General features: G+C 39.6%; 1 protein-coding gene across 1 annotated transcript in view; it reads left to right on the top strand.

Annotated features, from left to right (window-relative positions):
- dagla (diacylglycerol lipase, alpha) overlaps positions 1-15,083 on the top strand; it is a 190,646-nt gene that overhangs the window by 48,578 nt on the left and 126,985 nt on the right. Inside the window, exon 2 of the mRNA XM_052029291.1 lies at positions 8,632-8,766. The gene's annotated coding sequence lies outside the window, so the exon portion shown is untranslated. The remainder of the gene's footprint in view (positions 1-8,631; positions 8,767-15,083) is intronic.

The following is a 15,083-nucleotide window of genomic DNA, read 5'->3' as shown; positions in this document are numbered from 1 at the left end:
CCACAATCCCCAAAAGTGCAGAATTCTAAGACCTGATCCATTTACATTGAAGGGAAGAGTACAACTTCTATTCACTTAGATTTGAAAATTTTAGTACTGATTGCTCTTGTAATCTTCTGGAAGCCATTAATGTTCTAACCAATTTTTTTCCAACATAAAATGAAGTGTTTTGATTATTGGAGTATGGCGCAGTAACAAGTGATATAGGTTTTTTTTTCCTGATCTGCCAGGCATGTTTGTAGTGCATTGCAACGGCATAGAAACTGAATTTGGTGGCAGATTTGAACTTTCCTAAGGACGATGCCACTTTATTTCTGGGTAATTTTATTTTTCCCATTAAGAGTTGGGTATCAATGTCAAGTTAAGGAATTGAACTATCAGTTCTTGTAAAGATCAATATAAATTAGAGCTATTGAGTTGGATTTCTCTACTGAAGTTAGCAGATAATTCACTGGTCTCAAGATATTACAAATATTTGTCTGTATCAGCTTGATTGCTTTGTGCTTTAAGATGGAAACAACACTACAAATAGCATAATGCCCTTTTGATTGCATCAGCCAGATCATCAGTGAATACGAAAAATACAATGGAGCCCAGTACACTGTCCTGAGGGGAACCCTGAGTATGTGATTCTGTTGGACATCGAGTCTCTATCATTACCTGATCCTCTGGGGAATATTCATTTAGCTGTGTAACTTGCCAGTAGACAAAATCAGATTGTGGGAACTTCAACTGCCACTTGAGAGCAAACTTCGTTTGATGTCTTGTCAAAAAACAGCAACTTTAACAGGGCACTGCCCTTTCAGTATTGTACTTGAGTGTAATCCCAGACATTTCTGCTTGAGGTTTTGAATTGGGACTTGATTCAGAACCATAAGGGATACCCTGCCTGACACAACGTTATAAAGTATGTTAAGAATGCTGGTGGATTCCAAGACTGTCTGTGTGAAAGCTGCCTAGATTTAATTAACAGAATGTATTCACTTTAACATTTGTGAATCCTCTTAAAGCATTGAACAAAACATCCTCTTAAAGCATTGAACAAAACAAAGTGGTTGCCCATGTTGAATTGTATGTATTTTATTTAAATTTATTCCAAAGTCACCGGTCACAGCAGGGTTGCAGAATTTCCTTGCCACAATGCTTGGCCCATTGTGGTACTAGAGTTTGTGTGCGAATCCACGAGATGAGTTTCCTTTTTCAAAAAAAAGGAGAGAAATGATGGGTGTTGAGAACCTAAAAATCACATAACAAATAAAGAAGTAGCATCTATTTAGTATTGTTCAGCACCTTGTGATGTGTTTAACTGTTTCAGAGTCAGTGCAGTACTTTTACCATGTTATAACGTAGAGAAATGCAGCAAACAAATTGTATTCACAAATGCTCTTACAAATGAAGTCAAATCCAGGATCATTGGGAGTGGGCTGGCACAAAATGAGGGCATGGTATAGGGTTTAAGAGCCACATAATTTGGAAGCTGTAGACCATTGATATGGGTCCTAGGATGGACAGAAAGGTGAAGTTAATTTGCAAAGCCTGGCTGCAGTGGGAGATTAGTTTACAGGAGAGCACTTCATGCTTGTTAGGAGTTTATGGTCTGAATGCCTTGCATCATTTTTGGGAGTTTTGTTGAGAGGTTTGGTCTAGTTGGCTTGGGGTGACAGGGTGGTGGAGTTGGCTGAGGCTCAAGGCTCCAGACATCCACTTTTCCATTTTTTTAGCCATATTTTCCAAATTCGTCGGTTTGCCAGTTGGCTTTAGTGAACCATCTGGTTCGAACCATTGTTGGCCTCTGCCTGCCTTTAAACTCAAGATTATTATTTTGTTTGCTGACTTGTAAAATTCTTTATCTACTTTTTTGTATGGAAACAAAAATTGCCTCAAATTGCATTCATAAGTTCCTCGTTTGCACAGTTTCCTGGTGTTTTAATAAATGAATCATAAAGTTAATTGAATTTATACCAGGTTCTATTTTCTCATTACTATGTGGCCTGCTTTTCTTCACAGTTCTGATTTGATATGTTAATAATTTTATTCAACAATTGGCCTCTAGGAAGGCCTTACTTAGTGTCAGAGAACAGCAGCAACATAGCCCAGGTCTGAGAGCCTATGACCTCTGCTTCCTCAACAGAGTAAATAAGAAACTTGGATTTAGTTGTGGCATGCTCTACACTCCCCAATCTATAAAATTTCCTTTATCTTGCACTCTTCTATTAAGATGTACAGAGGGATCTTGGGGTCCAAGTCCAAAGCTCCCCCAAAAGTGGCTATGCAAGCAGATAGGATGGTAGAGAAGGCATATGGCATGCTTGCCTTTATTGGTTGGTGCACTGAGTAAGGAAGTCATGTTGCAGCTATATAAAACTTTGGTTGGGCCGTACTTGAAGTATTGTGTGCAATTCTGGTCACCCCATTACAAGAAGGATGTGGAGGCTCTGGAAAGGGTCTCGGGGGTGGTGGGGGGGGGACTGATGGAAGTTTATAAAATTTATGAGAGACATAGGGTAGACAGTCAGAATATTTTTTCCCAGGGTAGAAATGTCAAATACTAGAGGACATGCATTTAAGGTGAGGGGAGGAAGTTTAAAGGAGATATACGGGGCAAATTTTTTTCCACAGTGGTAGGTGCCTGGAATGGCCTGACTGGGATAGTGGTGGAAGCAGCTAGGATGTTGGATAGACGCATGAATTTGGAAGGATATGGATCATGTACAAGCAGAAGAGAATTAGTTAAATTCGTTGTCATGTTGGGCGCAGACATAGTGGACTGAAGGGCCTGTTCCTGTGCTGTACTGTTTTATATTCTAAGACAACTGCAGCATGCATTAGGTATTTTCTAGGCCAGTTTATGTATTCAATTGGTTTATTGTTTTGGCCAAAAAAAAACTCTTAGACTGAAAGATGGATCAATAGTTGAATCAATGTAGCAGTGATTCTCAAACATAATGTGATATTTTGTGTTTGGCAGGAGTTTTTAAGTTAGTAAAAGGAATTTTTTTTTAAAACAGTCAATTTCTGTGATAACTGCATTTTCAAGATGCAATGAACAGTGCTCTGAACGTTTGGCTTGTCCTCATTTAGTTACTGTGCAGTAATTTGGTTTGTGAGAACGTAATAAGAACATTAGTAATAGGAGTAGGAATATGCATTGGTATTCACCAAGAAGAATGACATGGAGGATAGTGAGATCAGTGTGGCGCATGATAATGTGCTGGGCATTTTGAGATAAAGGTGGCATTGGGTCTCTCAAAGAACATTTAAGGTGGATAAGTCTCCAGAACCTGATGTGATATACCCCAGGTTATTGAGGGAGGGAAGAAATGAGATTGCTGGGGTTTTGACCAAGATCTTTGTGTCCTCTCCAGCCACAGGTGAGGTCCTGGAGGACTGGTGTTATTCCTTTGTCTAAGAAAGGAAATGGGGGTAATCATGGAAATTATGGGCTGGTGAGACTCATGTCAGTGGTAGCGAGGTATTGGAGAGGATTCTTAATGATATGATTTATGAGCATTTGGAAAAGCATGGCCTAATTAGGGATAGTCAGTATGGGTTTGTGCAGAGCAGGTCATGTCTGACTAATTGAGTTTTTCGAGGAGGTGATGAAGGTAGAGCAGTAGATGTTGTCTACATGGATTTTAGTAAGGTGTTTGACAAGGTCCCTCATGGTAGGCTCATCCAGAAGATAAAGATGCATGGGATCAATGGTCCCTTGGCCATTTGGATTCAGAATTGGGTTGCCCATAGAAGACAGGGTAGTGGTCAATGGATCTCATTCTGGCTGAAGGTCTATGACTAGTGGTGTTCCACAGGGATCTGTACTGGGACCTCTACTGTTTGTGATGTACAGAAATGACTTGGATGAAAACACGGGTGGGTGGGTTACTAAGTTTGCAGATGTTACAAAGATTGGTGGCGTTGTGGATAGTGTAGAAGATTGCCAAAGGATACAGTGGGATATTGATCAGTTGCAGATATATGTGGAGACATGGCAGATGGAGTTTAATCTGCGCAAGTGTGACATGTTGCACTTTGGGAGGTCCAATGTAAAGGAAAGTACACAGTTAATGGTAGACCCTTAACAGCACTGATGTACAGAAGAATCTTGGGGTCCAAGTCTAGTCTGATTGAAGTTTATAAAATTATGAGAGACATAAATAGATTAGACAGTGGGTATCTTTTTCCCAGGGTTGAAATATCTAATACTAGAGAGCATGCATTTAAGGTGAGAGGGGATGTTCAAAGGAGATTTGCAGGGTAAGGTTTTTTTTACACAGTGGTTGGTGCCTGATTTCTGCTGCCAGGGGTGGTGGTGGTGGAGGCAGATACGATAGAGATGTTTAAGAGACTCTTAGAGAGGCATGTGAATATGCAGAGAATGGAGGGATATGGACCATGAGAAGATGGAAGGGATTGAGTATCATGAGCTTAGTTAGATCAGAACAACATCATAGGCTGAAGGGCATGTTCCTGTGCTGTTCTATTTGGCTATTCTGCAATTCAATAAGATCATAGTTTTTTTTTGTTTTGCCTCAGCATGGACTTCCTGCACATTACTCGCATTCCTTAATTCCCTTAATATATGAAAACCTATCTTCCTTCTCATAAATATATTCAATGATTGAGTCTCCACTGCCATCTTAAGTAGAGAACTCCAAAGATTCAGCCTCTTTGAAAGAATTTCTTCTTGTCTCAATCTTGAATGGTCAACCCCCAATTTTGAGATTGACCCCTTGTCCTAGATGCTCCTGCTCATTGCAACATCATCCTTGTGTCTTCTGTGAGAGAATTTAAAACTAAATGCGCCTGAATGGAATATTATTAGAAATGCTATGTAATTCAAAGGGAACAACCTACGCATTCATTGGAAATAAAACCTCGTGCTGTTAGTGACAGGGTTGTGTGGTAGTAACCATTGCTATTTAACCATGCCCCGAAGCAGCCAAGAATGTTGGTAAGTTTGCATAATGTGTAGTTTCTTCAATATGTAGTTCTATTTAGAAAACTGGAATAGGGTCTTTATATAAGATATGAAGGTAGTTGAAGGATAAAGTGAAGGAACCTCTTTGACTTAGCTGATGTTGTAGATGACCATCTGAATTCTTCATTCTATTTTCTTCTGAGGCACTGTTCTTTAAGAAGCCAAAGAGTTGAACTTTGCTGAATAGAGAACTAAAGCCTAATCAATTATTTTGTCCACAGTGTTATTAGTTCACAGTTCCAAGAGAGTTTATTTATGTATTCCTTTCTCTTCCAGCTCTGATCTGATTAATGGAGTACTTGCACGTTTTAACGGATCACTAATGACCTTCTGGTTGCCATAAACAGTCCTTGTATGTTTTAGATGAAGTTTGCAACAATACAGCAACTTAATTGCAAGCAAAATTTCTCTGATTTTATTTTGAAAGCCTTGAAGGGCATTTCAGCCTGTTGCTTACCTTTCCTAAAAGACCAGGAAAGAAATTGCATTCAATGGAATGAAGTGGCATGAAACAAAGTCTGCAGGCAACAAATGGAACAGCTGAGCACTTAATTGGTATAGTGTGTATTGCATTATATAAGTTACTTAGAATTGCACATTGTGTACCAAATTACACCACCTGTTGGGTATCAGTACAAGGCAAAATGCAAGGATTGAACTGGCAATATGTACTTTTATTAATGTGACATGGATGCTGCTGGTAAGGTCAGTGTTTATTGCCCATCCTTAATTTCCATAAAGAAGGTGGTGGTGATGTATCATTTTGAACTGCTGCATTCTATGTAGTAAAAGTAATCCTGCAGTGCTGTTAGTTAGGAAGTTCTAGCACTTAGATCTAGTAATGAGGATTCAGTGATACATTTCATACAGACCACTACTTAATTTGTAATCCAAGGTGTTCTTCTGGATGAAGTGTTTTTCAAGGAACTGGTGGTGAGGAATGGATCAATTGAAAGGATTGTTCTGAGGCAAAATGGTTCAGATCCATCCTTGGCAATGCTAGAGTACAGTTAGAATTTCAACATGTCGTGACACTTGATATTTGCATACCCAGGGTGTGTGCACAGCTTGATGCAGCCACACACAAGTAGTCATCAGAATGAGTGTTATGTTGGGTATAGTTTTTTCCCTTATTGTGGAGGTTTATACATCGAAGTTATGTGAACATGTTTCCCCCCCCCTGAGTTCCAGATGAAATTGAAGAGTCTTGGGTGGTTGCTACAGTGAATTTGTGAGGTACAAACCATACTTGTGACAGATACAGCAACTCGCACCTGATGACCAAGTTGTTGGGTTCTTTCCTGTAATTGACAGTGAGTGCTATTGCTGGTGTATCCTTTCCTTACTTTCCCTATGTACTCCACCAGTTCTCTGTGCATGACTCAGCTCCTCTAAACCCTATTGCCAGCACCTTCAGGTAATAAGGCCTGACAGTGAAGGGAACAAAGGATCAGTTGGACCAGCTGCCAAAGAACATGATCTTGCTTTTGTTGTGATCAACTTTGTCCCCGGAAGCCAGTGTGCACATGTGAACAGTTCAAAATTTTCAGACTGACACTGAGTCCTAGCAGAGGACAGGTGAGGCTTTGCCCTTAGTGCTTTTCCTGGCTCTCATACCCTCATCCTCCTGATTGATCTGGCAAAAGGCCCTTTACACAAGTAAGCAAGACAGAGGAAAGAAGACAATTTTGCCTAATGCAGATTTGATAAGGCTGTTTGAGATGTTTTGAATGTTCTGTTATGCCTACCAGTACAATTGAGAAGGCCCTCCCATTTCTAATAGCCCCATGCTTTTTGGCTTCAATTTTCAGGTCTACTTGGCTTACAAGTATATTGGGTTGATACTTTTTGTTCATTTATACGTCAGGAAAGCTGCAACAGAGGAATCTTTTGATTTCTAGCTGTCATGGTTATGTGGTCACTGGGCTGTTTGTGAATGTAGATTCTCAGCAGAAACTTGCATGATACAATTCTGCATTGTCAGCAATTGGGAAAGAAACCTACCCAAGCAATTCACTATATGTTGTTGTAATAGTGCTAAATTGGTGGAAATTCATGTTTGGGACAGAGTTGTGCAGAGGGTTAAAGCAATGCTTGTTAATTGTTGGGATTGTATTCTGAACAACTCCAGGAATGGGGAAAGAATGTACTCCCTATCAGTTGCAGCAGATCAGTCTTTGAATGAGGTGGCAGACTTGATCTGTTTTTAAGAGTGTAGTTTAACAGAGACCTGATTTACAATTTCAAAACTTGGGATAATATCATACTAATACACTGGGATTTCTGGGATTGGGATTGTAAACTTGCCAGTATGACAGTGGAAGATACTTGTGTTTTTGGCAACAATATTATTGTTGTCTACCAGTTTGAAATTCTTCTATTTCCAAGTTGTGATAACACATTTCCAAAAAGGGACAAAAAAATTCAACAAATTGCGTCATTTGTTTTATTCCATTTGGAGTAAGATCTTTCCTTTTTTTATTTGGATATGCAATTTGTTAATTTTCCCAGTGATTTTCTCATTAGCACAAGGAATGCTGTATGATTTTTGCAATGATTTTATAGACAAGAATTGACAATGATATTGTTAAATTGAATTAAATTGGATGCCTTCAGTGACAGTGTGTGTATGTATATGTGATTTGATACATTTATTTTAGTAGCTTGTCAACCCATAATGATTTCCAGACTTTGAAATGAAATTGTGTTGCCATGGAAGTTTGCCTAGGCCATGTCTGTGGATTTTTTTTTTCTCAAGCGTCTACTCAGCAGGGGAACAGAATGAATTTGGCAGAAGGATAGAACCATATCTGTTATTATCATGTTGGCAGCAGGAAGCTATCTGACAGTTAAAGTTTGTGTACTCCTTTTGAACCCTCACTTAAACTGGTGCAAAACATGCAGATTGCATTTAATGATACAGTGCCCTCAAGTGAGCTGATCTGAATAAGAAATCAGCTGTTTAACCATCTGCACTACAACACAACTTTTTAAACGGTAAGCATAGTATTATTGACCAGCTGCTGTATGCACACAACAGAACTTTGTCATGTGAAAATTAACAGATTCAGCTAACTCAATGACACATTTCAAGGAAAATATTTGAGGGATAACTGCAAGAAGGCCGCAATCTGGATAACCACACAAAGTAATACCTTTTTTATTGCAAATTTGATTTTCTGATTTGTCATAAATCCAAATGCAGCTAGTTTTTTTTTAAAGTCCACTGTATGATTAGAAAAATAATTGAAATTGCTCATAATACATGGTGCTGAATGCTTGAGAGTGAATAGTTCATAATAGTTCCTCAATTTTGCTTAGTTCCAGTGTGTACAGTGCAGCTTAGTATAGAGTGTACCAAGACTTAAAAAGTGTGGAATACTGGATATGCTAATTAGGAAGCATTGAAGGCAAGAGCATATTTGAAGTAAAACAAATTTCTAACATCTGCAGATTCTTGCTTTTCCTTTGTACACTTCAATTGTAAAAGACTTTAAATTGTAGAAAGAAGAGAACACTGGGTGATGTAAGCAATTCAGCAGTTAAGGTACTATGTTTTATAAAAACATGTCTTGTGAGGAGTAAAATAGTGAAGTTATTTGTTAGCCTAATTCTGCTATTATCATGTACTTCAAATTTGTTATTCATTTCAGGTTCATCTTTGGACACACACAGTTTTAAGCAACACACCTGTGTGTGTGACTTATAAAATGTGCCTGATTGACACCGTTTGGCATTGGATTGGGAGTGAAATTGGAAAAATTGTGCTTTGATCAAATCTCGATCACGTAAGTAGACTCAAATTTTGCTTTTGGAATGTTTTTGGTTTGTTTCCAAAAAGGCTTTGACAAAATGACTGACTATATGTTCAGAAGTACACACAGGAGAAAAGTAGTGCTGCAAAACCTTTGAATGTAACCTACCTCTTGTATGAATGTCTATTTGAATAAACTCTTCACTCATCAGGAACTATTAGTTGGACTTAAATAGAGGAACTAAAATTGCATCTTCTCTGGAGGATTTGTAACTATATATTTAAAGACATTCATTTGCATATCTGAAGCAATTTAGTGGATGAGTTAACACTAGAACACATGAACATGTTCTTGATGGTTTGGTACCATTGCGATTAAACATCTCCATCTCCAATATTGAAAATGTTCTGAATACATGCTCAAGTGAGTCTCTTGGTTCAGATGGTACCCATCATTTGATGTCACCTGAACCCTGTGTTTGTACCCTATATTTATGTTGGAAACACTTGGCAGATCAAGTAACAACTCTGAAAAGGAAAATAGAGCTAATGTTTTGGGTCAGAGATTCTTTGTCAGATCTGGAAAAGAGAGTAAACATATTAGTTTTAAGTTGCAAAGAAGGTGGGGGGGGGGAGAGGATGAATAGGACAAAGGGAATGTCTCTGGTGAGGCTGCAGTTGTTGTGACAAGTTGTAGAGTTCATCTAACTGATGGATTATTGGGGAAAACGAGGGAAAGGGAACAATGGAGCAAGCACTGAGATGACAGCATACAAGCAAAGGAATATGAGAAGGTGTGAAACGTAGGACATAATCAGCAGATCAGACTGTACTAATAGAGAAAAACTGATTCAATATCACAGGTGAAAGACTTGCAACAGAAATCATCAGTTCTGATACAGAGAAAATGAATTGCCCACGGTTGTTGAATTTGATATCAAATCTGAAAGCTTGCAACAGATGGAGGTGCTGTTCCTCAAATTTGTATTGGGTATCATTGTAACAGTGCAGATATCACAGACAGGGAAGTCAGAATGGGATGGAGAACTACAGTGGCAGGAAATCAGGAACTCTGAGGTGCCCCTGTGGACTGAGCTTGGGTGCTTTTCAAAGCAATCACCAAATCTGTATTTTGTTTCTCCAATGTAGAGGAAACCACATAGTAAACACAGAATGCAGTATATTAGATTGAAAGTGCAAGTAAATTGGGTCTCTGGATGTTGGAAAGGGAAGAGGTAAAAGGGTGAGTGTGACATCTCCAGGGGTTGCAAGGGAAAGTGCCAGAAGAGAGATGTGGGTGGGTCAGACGAGTAGACCAGGGTACAGTGAATGCTATGGTCCTTCTGTGGTTGAGAAGAGATGTGAACAGAGGTTTGGGAAATACATGAGATGCAGTTAAGGGCTTTGTTAACTGTGGTTGAAAGGAAGCCACAATTCAGGAAGAAGGAAGACTTCTCAGGCATATCTGTTGAATGACTGCAAGGGAGATGGAAGAACTGGGAGAATGTCATGGAGGCTTCACAGAAGGCTGGTTGGGAGGAAGTTTAGTCAAGGTAGGTGTGGAAGTCTGTGGGCTTGCAATGAATGTTTGTCCCTGGCTTATCCCTGAAGAACAGTACAGCACTGTATGGGCCCTTCAGCCTACAATGTTGTGCCAGCCAATATAAACACCTACTCCCTGATCAATCTAACCCTTCCCTCCTAAGCAGCCCATAAACCTCAATTTTTCTTACTTCCATGTGCCTAGCTTAAGAGTCTTTTAAATGTCCCTATTGCCTCCACCACCATCCCCAGCAGTGCATACACCACTCTGTATTTATTTTTTTAAAAAAACCTACCTCTGACATCTCCCCAAACTTTCTTCCTCTGATCTTAAACTGATTTCCTCTGGTAATGGCCATTGCTGCCCTGAAGAAAAGATGCTGGCTGTCCACTCTCTCTATGCCCCTCATAATCTTATACACCTCTATCAAGTCACCTCCAATCGTGTGTTGCTCCAAAGAGAAAAGCCCTAGATCGCTCAACCTTTCCTCATAAATTATGTTCTCTAATCCAGGCAGCATCCTGGTAAATCTCCTCTGCACCCTCTCTGAAGCTTCCACATCCTCCTTATAATTGGGTGACCAGAACTGAACACAATATTCTCAGTGTGGTCTAACCAGCGTTTTATAGAGCTGCAACATTACCTTGTGGCTCTTGAACTCAATCCCCCGACTAATGGAGGTCGGTACACCATACGCCGCCTTAACCACTTTATCAACTTGCGCAGCAACTTTTGAGGGATCTATGGACTTAGACCCCAAGATTCTTCTGTTCCTCCACACTGCTGAGAATCCTGCCATTAACCTTGTACTCTGCCTTCAAGTTCGTTCTTCCAAAGTGTATCATTTAAGATGGAAGTGAGAAAGGGATGGGAAAAGTTGGAGATGCATCATGGGAAGGTAAGAGCAGGGTGGAAATTGGCGGTACAAGTAATTCAATTTTCACGTTCTGTAACAGTGCAGGAAGCAGCACAGTCGTCAGTGTGCTGGAAGAGTTGAAGAGTGGGCCAAACTGAACTGAAACAAAGACTCTTCCATGTACCCACAAAAAGATGGGTGTTACTTGGGCCCACACAAATTCCCACAGTTACACCTTTGATCTGAAGAAAGTGAGTGGAATCGAAGGAGAAGTTGTTGAATGTCAGTTGGAGTTCAACCAGGCAATTGAGTGTGTTGGTGTTGAGGGAGGTAAACTGGTTGGACCTCTGTTCAAGGAAGAAGTGGAGGGTCTTAAGACCATCCTAGAGTGGAATAGAGGTGTAAGGGAACTTGTACATCCATGATAAAGATTGGATGGTTGGGATCAGGACATTGGAAACTGTCCAGGTGGTGGTGGAGGTTGTCAGAGGTGTTACAAAAGTGGGTGGGAAGGGACTGGATCAGGGGAGAAAGGATGGAGTTAGAGGAGGAAGAAATTGTTAGGGCAAGGGGTGACTGAAACAATGGGCTGGCCCACAAAGTCCAGGAAGTGGGAGTGGACTTTGTGGGGCTGAAATATTACAAAGCTGGAAGCTGTGGAAGGAAGATCTCCTGAAGAATTGACAGTCTGAGAGATGGCCTGATATTCGGTGGTGGGGTCATGAACCAGAGGGAAATATGATGGGTGTCTGAGAGCTGACATTTGGCCTCTGTGCGATAGAGGTCAGTTTGCCAGACCAAAACATCACCACCCTTATTTGGCAGTATTGATGACAGTATCTGGGTTGGTTCTTGGGGAATGGCAAGTCCAGAAGGTGGTAGGTTAGTGAGAGGGGAATGGAAAGGTCCAGGCAGTCTGAATTTGGCAGTTAGCAATGAATAGATCTAGAGAAGGTAAAAGCCCAGAGGAAGGGGTCCAGGTAGATCCAAGAATTCTTGAGCAAGGTGAGTTTGCAGGCTGGGGTCAAAACTCTTGGACAAAGAAATGGGTGTGCTGGTGGAGATGGCAGAACAAGTATTCAACATCATGGCTGGCTTGAAATTCATTAAGACGGGAATGTAGAGGGTTGAAGATGAATCCTCTGAGGACTGATTGTTTTGGAGCAGAGAGGGGAAGATCAGATTGTGGTTAAAACGTAGCATAGAATGAGACTGGGAATAGAGAGCGTTAGAGGAAAGTGAATGGGGAAAGGTCTGAAGTTTGAGAGCTGTTGCAGCTTGTGGAAGTTGATGTCCAGGAAGAAGGAAAAATGTTGGTTGCAGCACCAAATGCAGTGAAAGAATAAAGTGCAATAGTGGACTACAACATTTTGAGTTGATATTGTTGCAGAGAGAGGTCAGGAACATGCATGTACGGACGCACGACATAAGGCATAGATCTGAGGATGTGACATGCGCACTGCCTCAAAATGTGAGACAGTTCGAATATACCTCTGATCCTGGGTGGGCCTGAATTGTGAAGTGGACTTTCAGTTGGAATCCATGTGGAATGAGATGGAGCTAGAGGCATTTGCTAAGGAAAGAAATGTGGTTGTGGAAGAGCGTTTTGGTCAACACCATATTGAAGACAAGGCACGAAACAAAGTACTCTCTTTCCCAGTTCTGATTAAGGCCTATGCCTGAAATGTTAACTCAGTTTCTCTTTCCACAGATGCTATCTTATCTACCGAGCATTTTCTGTCTTTTATTTCATGTTTCCACCATCTGATTTTTTTTTTTGATATTCATCCATATTGTTATTACATGCTTGCAGGTAATGGGAGAAAACCAACTTATGGTGCCATATGAATCCCAAAGATGTTATAGTTGCATAAAGTGACAACTGATAAAGAGATAAAGGAGGTTACATCAAAGGGATTATCAAAGCAGAATTAAGAATCTGCATAAATACAAGGTAGAAATAATAAAACAACTTTGGAGATCAGAAATAAGAGCACAACATTCTGAAAATGCACAGTTGGACTAAAAGCTCCATCAGAAGCAATTAACTGGATATAAATTTCAAGAGTGTTTTGTTTCATAAATCTGTTTATTCAGTTGGATTAGGGTTGTTGGAAGCTGCATCTGCTGAAAGGATTTGTAAATGGTAAAATGACCCATTTTACAAGTCCTGCAAATTTTTATTTTGTTCATGTGTAATGCAATCAGCTGCCTGAATATTTACAGGAAATCACCTTGGCAATAAAAATTAACATCTAGCAGTAATTAATCACAATCTATTCCTGTCCAGTAATGGTTTGGTATTGCACAAGTTTTTCTTGTACAGTTCTGAATCAACTAGTTTGAAGAGAAGGTTAGATGTATAAATTTGCATTCATATATTGCTTTTCATATTCTTATGGTGCTGCCTATTGCTTCAAGGCCAGTTGATATTGAAATCTTGTTCCAAATGCAGATATACTTTTCATTAAAAAGAATATGCTTTTTAAAAGAAAAAGTCCTGCGTTGTAACTCCTAATAAATCGAGCTTTGAATTTGTACACATTGGATCTACAAACAGCCTGTGATTTTGATTTTGGTAGAGTTGGGTGTGAGGTGAGTATTGTCAAGGACAGTGGGAGAAAGTGTTTTTACCTGAGCAGAAAAGTGCTGTGAGCTCTCTTCTATCTACCTTAATGGGTAGAAGCTGCCTCAGTTTAACATCTCAGTGGAAAGATGGCACTTCCAATAGGGAAGCATCTCCTTATCTGGTCTGTTTTCAAGTCTTGACTTGGCCTCAAAAAATACAATCTTGGAGAAAGGAGGTGAACCAAGAATAAACTGTGGGTCTATAAGCAATAATTCTGAAGTATAAAGAAATCTCATGGAAAGGCATAGCAGCTAAATCAGCACCTGAAAGAGGCATTAGAAAATGGGTCATTTTGAAGAAGGGTTTTCCTTGGGTTTCTGGTGTAATATTTTTATTTTCATTCATAAATGTATATACGTATACATTCAGGGTAGTTAATGGTTGGCATAAAATGGTCAAGTAAACAGTTAATAAATAGCTTGAAAAACTGAGTGAAGTTGAAATAGTTTTTGTGTTTACACAAGTGCTGCCTTTTTTTGGGAGGTATGGTACGTTCATGTTGAAGCATGTGATGTGTTGCCATTTCTATTTACTATTATTTGGAGATGGTTATTGATGCTAAACATCTGTTTTAACAATATATTTTTTATATATCAAAGTGAAGGTTATTGGAAAAAATTAGGTAGCCACCTTTCATTAAGTTGCAAATATTTTGCTATTATGATCTAGTAACATGTCAGCAGTCACTTTTGGATTTTGTGTGTGAATAGTTGGCACTAGGATGATGTCATCAGGTGCGGACAACCACGGAACCCATAAAAGGCTAGTTGATTCTGGAGAAAGGACTGATTTAGACAATGAGAAGAAAATTAAAGGAGTCTAAGAGCAAAATTCTGCAGATGCTGGAAATGCTAAGTGGGTCAGACATCATCTTGGAAAGGGAAACGGGGTTAACATTTTGGGTTGATGGTCTTTCATCGGAATGCAAAGAGTGTAAATAATAGTTATAATTTATATAAATTATAAGCTGGCTATTTGATGCCTTTTGAATGAAGGGATCCTATGCAGTGTACTTTTCTGATCTTTTCAAGGATGAGTGTGTGACAGAGTTGAGCATAAAGTAACATCTTTAACATTTGAATATGTATGTAGGTCTTGTCTTTTAATATGGTTGATTGGTTAAGGTTTCTGCCTTTGATTCTGCCAAAAATGTTTGGGGTGAATTGTCAATAAATGAAGGAGGAGATGGATTTGGTTTTGTAGCAGTAGGTGACATTTGTTTCCCTGCATGATCCTGGGCTACCATTTGAATGCTGGTCGATACTGAATGCGTTACTAGTGTTCTGAATGAAGAAGACCAAGAAGAATTTGTGGTGTGAAAAT

Source organism: Pristis pectinata, chromosome 14 (assembly GCF_009764475.1).
Source record: "Pristis pectinata isolate sPriPec2 chromosome 14, sPriPec2.1.pri, whole genome shotgun sequence".
Classification (NCBI taxonomy): domain Eukaryota; kingdom Metazoa; phylum Chordata; class Chondrichthyes; order Rhinopristiformes; family Pristidae; genus Pristis; species Pristis pectinata.
This window is presented reverse-complemented; position numbering and strand designations above follow the sequence as displayed.